General features: G+C 38.2%; 1 long non-coding RNA gene across 1 annotated transcript; it reads left to right on the top strand.

Moving 5' to 3' along the window:
• Positions 1 to 1,039: 1,039 nt before the first annotated feature.
• On the top strand, positions 1,040 to 6,190 carry LOC126003366 (uncharacterized). The gene is made up of 3 exons (XR_007493785.1): positions 1,040 to 1,088; positions 5,703 to 5,780; positions 6,170 to 6,190. It is a non-coding gene; the product is annotated as an uncharacterized LOC126003366 (long non-coding RNA).

The following is a 6,190-nucleotide window of genomic DNA, read 5'->3' as shown; positions in this document are numbered from 1 at the left end:
TAGCATCTGCAGGTGGTTAGGTAGGATTTTACTATCTCCAGTTCAATATAGTCTTCTGATTAAAAACCTACTTACTACTTATCTGGTTATTCTTTTATTAGCTTGCAGTCAGCGTGTGTCACAGAATGTAATTTAGTCAGACACCTTGTCCAAGAGCAGATGAGGAGAAAGCTTTGAAAAGATGAACAGTCATTTGTTTAAACATATAAAAAAGAAATCTGAGAAGCCACGGGGAGTTATTATCCTCTGAGAATGCTAGTTCTAGAATTCTATTCTTACAGTGGGGGAATCTGTCCTCTGCTATGTAAACAAGTCTGTGAGCTCTGTTCACAGAAGGAGAGAAGTGTTAGTTACCATGAAAAGGCATTAGCTAAATCCAGAACATTAGTGTCTCGAACTTTTTCAGACAGGCACCCAGCATCTTCCACAACTTCGAATCTATCAATGTCCCTTGGCACATTCAAACAAGAAAAATCTGAGGACTAGAGGGGAAAAAGCATGTATAAGACAGTATAAATGAAAGAGAAAATTATGATCCTATGTGAGAAGTCTTTCAAGGACAGTGGTCAATAAATGGTTAATTAAAAGATCTGTGACAAGACTGGAAAGTTCTGCTTAAGTAGAAGAAAAAAACATCAAGCATCCATAAGGAATTGGAATGTAGCTGGAGTGACATTTGCAGTCCTCTGTTAAAGAATAATTGAGTTGAAGTCACCCAGTGGAACAATTTTTATTTCCCAAATTACAGACATGCTAGGAAGAGTGATACAATGTCAAGATAATATGAAAACATATTTTCAGTTAACTATTTTTGTTTGTTTTAATATCTGAGATGAGTTTCTTGAAAGACATTTTGATAAAAGTGCCTCCAAAATACAAATTCATTTCTTATTTTATCATTTGTACCAAAAATATGAATTTGGGTTTGCAGAACTAAATAAGTTTTTTGAAAACAACAACAACCAAAATTGAACTCGGTTCTTTATTTACTTCAAGTGAAATCTTTTCGTTTGTAGGTTTATGAGGAGAGGTGATGACTATAGAACACTGGACATGGAAAAAGATGCTTCGAGTTTTGCTTTTCAAGGGTTGGTGATGCTGATAAACTAGCTCAAACATTTGTCTCCTTTGGATACTGCCCTGCATCTAGAAATATTACTTTATCTGAAATCCCCAAAGACACATAATTAACCATTGCAGGGGCAATTTTATATTTACATCTAGTTACACCTATTACATTTACACATTATTTTGTTTATTTTAATTTTGGCTCACTACTGGTGCTCAGGACTTACTCCTAATTCTAATCTCAGGGACTACTTACAAGGATTGGGGCCATGTGGGGCTCCTGGCATCAAATTTAGGTCAACCACTTGAAAGGTAAATGCCCTACCCACAGTCCTATGTCTTGAGTCCTACCTCTCAAATTAAATAGTTGCACTAACTCTTAACATTGACTATTTTCCTGCTTCACTGTTTAAAACAGCTTTATAAATAGAAGCAAAAAATATAACATTCTATGGGCTATAGTCCTGCAGAGACCTAGTGAGTATACCAGAATAAAACCCAGATCCCTGAACACTATGTTACAAAATATGTTTTGAGAGAAAATGGCATTCAAGGGCTGGTGGTCATTGTCTTTGGTTGAGAGAGACCATGTACTTGACTAGTGGTGACCAATTGAGCACCCTGTCAGAAAGGTCTCTGCACAGACTAAGAGGAGTCCTAGTTTTTTGATTGGCAAGTCAGGTTTGTGAGAAGCAGACTCAAAGTTGTAAATTAAATTGCAGGAAGTATTCTGGATTGACATAGCAGGGGGAAAGGTAAATCAACAAGACAGGATTAAAGGAGAAACTGAGTTACCCTCTAAGGACATGTCCATCTGGTCTACCCTCTTGACTAAATCTTTCTTAAACATGACTTCAGAGTTAAGAAAAGTTTAAAACTCCTTTACTAATTTCATGGTATAATTTATTATTAGGCACTTTTACTCGTTCCTTAACATGTTGGATTCACCCAATAATCAATACATGATTAATTATTTGTTATTATTAATTTACATGATCTCGCAGGACAGAACATGGAGTCAAATTAGGTACAAGGAATGTGCAAATGAACCTGCCCTCTGAGCCCAGGTCCCTGTGTACCATAAGTTCAAGAACACAAACACATGGGGCCAGAGAGATAGCACAGCAGTAGGGCATTTGCCTTGCATGCAGCCCACCTGGGAGGAACCCAGTTGGAATCCCAGCCTCCCACATAGCCCCCTAGACTGCCAGGGGCGATTTCTGAGTGCAGAGCCAGGAGTGGCTCTTGAGCGCTGCTGGTTGTGGCCCCAAAACCATTCAATCAATCAAGTTAAAAATAAAGCAAAACATGCACATATTGGATAATACCAATTTCATGCTAATGTGGGTGGGTGAACAGGAGTGGATCACTGTTTCAAAGTATTTTTATTTTGTGAGAAATTTATCTGACTCAAAATAAATTATAAAGAGTAAATAAAACATTATACAGATATCATCAAATATGTGCTAGGCAATGAGCCCATGATACTATCACCCCTTCCAAAAATCCCTTTATTTACAAGAAAACTGACCAAGTGTGAACATCTTAGCCAGGATGTTTAGGGGATGGGCAAGTCTTTACTGAATATTGATGGCTTTTAAACACTCACTATTTACTTCCCATTTTTCTGTCACCAGCACTCAAACTTTGCTCTGGAAACAATCCTCCCTCTACCTTTTTGTCCTTCTAGCCCTTCTCATTTAGTCCATGGCAGAGAACTTCCTTTCTCCCCTTTCTGCAAGGCATAAGTTCTAAGTCATTGTAGCTCATCTCCTTTTCTCCAAAGAATTGAATCTAAAGAGTAAGAATAAAGGCAACAGAATATTGGGCTTACTTCTTTTTTTTTTTTTTTTTGGGCCACACCCGTTTGATGCTCAGGTGTTACTCCTGGCTAAGCGCTCAGAAATTGCCCTTGGCTTGGGGGGACCATATGGGACGCCGGGGGATTGAACCGTGGTCCTTCCTTGGCTAGCAATTGAAAGGCAGACACCTTACCTCTAGCGCCACCTCACCGGCCCCGGGGTTACTTCTTACTGATTGCCCAAATAAACATTCCTTTAGTTCCTGCTTCCTCATATATGTTTTCCAACCATTCTCAAAGTCTGTCTCTCTATATATATTAATTTAAAATTTTGATAAAGGAGCTAAAAACAAGAAATAGAGTGAAGATAGCCCACTTCAACATATGGTACTGGGAAAAATGGATAACCATGTGTACAAAATAAAATCTCAATCCCTATCTCACATCTTACACAGAAGTCAATTCAACATGGATCAATGACCTTGAGTTCCAACCAGAAACAATAAAGTACATTGAGGTAAATATAGCAGAACACACCAAGATTTTCTTTGTTGTTGTTTTTGTTTGTTTGTTTTTATTTTTGGGTCACACCCAGTAGCACTCAGGGGTTACTCCTTGCTCTACACCAGAAATTGCTCCTGGCAGGCTTGGGGAGACCATATGGGATGCTAGGATTCAAACCACAGTCCTTCTGCATGCAAGGCAAATGCCTTACCCCCACGCTATCTCTCCAGCCCTGGAACACACCAAGATTTTTAAACTCAAGGGTGACATTATTAGTTATCTAATACCACTGAAAAAGACCACAAAATAGTAAATAAGCAAACCAGATGACATCAAGCTGAAGATTTCTTTGCTTGACAACAAAACCTGTGTTTCTAAACTAAAAAGGCAGCTAACTAAATAGACAAAATATTTGCATTTGATACATCAGATAAAGTCTTGATATCCAGGATATAAAAATACTCACAAGTACAAAAAAAATATTTCAAAAGGCCTATCAAAAATGGGGAGAGAGGGGCCAGAGAGATAGCATGAAGGTAAGGTGTTTGCCTTTCATGCAGTAGGTCATTGGTTCAAATCCCGGCATCCCATATGGTCCCACGAGCCTACCAGAAGCGATTTCTGAGTGTAGAGCCAGAAGTAACCCCTGAGCGTTGCTGGATGTGACCCAAAAACCAAAAAAAAAAAAAAAAAAAAAAATGGGGAGAGGAAAAGAACAGACTCTTCTCCGAGAAAGACAATCATATTTGCCAAGAGACGCATGAAAAAGTACATAGTATCACTTATGATTAGGGAATCCAAAATAAGACAATAATGAGATATCATCTCACAACAGTGAGAATACTACATATCAAAAATAGGAGGAACAATCTGTTCTGGAGCTGTCATGTGATCAAGAAATTCCATTTTGGGGTACCTACCCTCAAGACTTAAAATCATGCTTTCAAACGGATATATACAACTCACTATTAATTACTGTCCTTAGAATCATCATAGATGTCCAATCACAGATGAATGGGTTCTGAAGATATATTTTATATACACAATAGGATATTATGCAGCTTCAAGGAATAATGAAATCATGCAATTTGCTACAACCTGGTTTGACCTGCAAGATAAGTTGAGTGAAGTAAATGAGAAGAAAGACAAACAAGATAATCTCACTAATCTGTGGTATATAAAACAATTAGATGAGGAAATGTAAAAGGAAATGCTTATCTCATCCTTGACACCAGAGATTAGGAAAAAAAGGACAGAGAAGAAAAGAAATCAAAGCAGGAAGGAAGATGAGAAAGGGAAGTAATGGGGGAAACTAGGGTTGGGCTTTGTTTACTTTGGGAATATGGAAGAGCAGAGCACTGTAGCTATAAATCCAAAGCACAGATTCAACAACACTGAAAACATCAGATCTAAGCTGCAATCACCAAACTTTGCAATGTGTCTGTCAAGATGGAGATTGGATGTGACAAGGTGTGGGATGATAGAATATGGGAACATGGTGGTGGGATTGATGTTAAAATATTATATGCCTAAAATTAAACTCAGTAACTTTTAAATTAAAATAATTTTATTTATTTAACCAAATTATATTTTTTCTTTTAAATTAAAAAAAGAAATAAACTCATCCTATGAAATTCACATGATTATTTTTTCCACAATAATAACTCCAAAGCACTGGGTTATCTGAAATTCTTTAGTATAGCAAGACTCGGCTTTAACATGCTTTCATGGGAGATGAGAGAACCTCACATTAACACTCATTTAACAGCTAGATAAATAAATCCTCTACTTCCTTTGGCTCAGTCAGTCTCTGGAACTAAACCCCCACACCTCTCTTGCCTCCTTTCCTAGTATTTGGCTCATTAACTGATTCATCTGATACTTTCCCTGGGAATTTGCCACCTTTGTTGTGCGACTAAGGGCAAACAACTTACAAGAGTCCTACCTCCTTCCTGGACTGTTCTGGGTGAAGTGAGTGAACAGTGGGCTCCCCAAGGACATGCTAGGTCTTAATGAGCATCCGAGGAAAGACAGAAAGCCCGCCCAACTCGTATCAGGAAGTGAAATGAGTGCTTCTCACTGCTCCACTTTCAAGGCAAACCTGGGGCAAAGAAATGGATGTCAAAAGGTAATTCAAAGAGGAAAACTAGTATGTTTTTATTAAAGACACACATTTTATTAGGTTCCCTTTTTCAGTAATTTCTTTAACACACACACACACACACACACACACACACACACATGGCATAGCTATTATGGTGTCCCAATGTAGGGACAATGATTACATGAAGAAATCAAATATTTAATTTCCTTTTTGTTTGTTTTCCAGAGAAAACAGGCTCAATTTCCCATGTATGTTTTCCTGCCAGAACGACTAACAACAGGATTGCCAAGGGATTCCCAAGTGGTAGATGTTTTTGTGTGTGTGTGTGTGTGTGTGTGTGTGTGTGGTTTTTTTTTGTTTTGTTTTGTTTTGTTTTTGTGGTTTTTGGGTCACACCCGGCAGTGCTCAGGGGTTATTCCTGGCTCCAGGCTCAGAAATTGCTCCTGGGGACCATATGGGACGCCGGGATTCGAACTGATGACCTCCTGCATGAAAGGCAAACGCCTTACCTCCATGCTATCTCTCCGGCCCCGTGGTAGATGTTTTTAAAGCTCACTCAAATGAAGGTAATGACCAATAGGAGTCCCCTTTTCTGCAATGTCAATTATCAATGTCTAGTAGTACTAACTATATGAATTCTCCTTTAGGTAGAATTTCATTTAGTAATATTCTTGCATTTCTATTTCATTTAGGTCTATTTCATTTAAGTAGTA

This window comes from Suncus etruscus, chromosome 3, assembly GCF_024139225.1.
Source record: "Suncus etruscus isolate mSunEtr1 chromosome 3, mSunEtr1.pri.cur, whole genome shotgun sequence".
NCBI lineage: Eukaryota > Metazoa > Chordata > Mammalia > Eulipotyphla > Soricidae > Suncus > Suncus etruscus.
The sequence above is the reverse complement of the archived record's forward strand: the minus strand, read 5'-3'. Positions and strand labels throughout refer to the sequence as shown.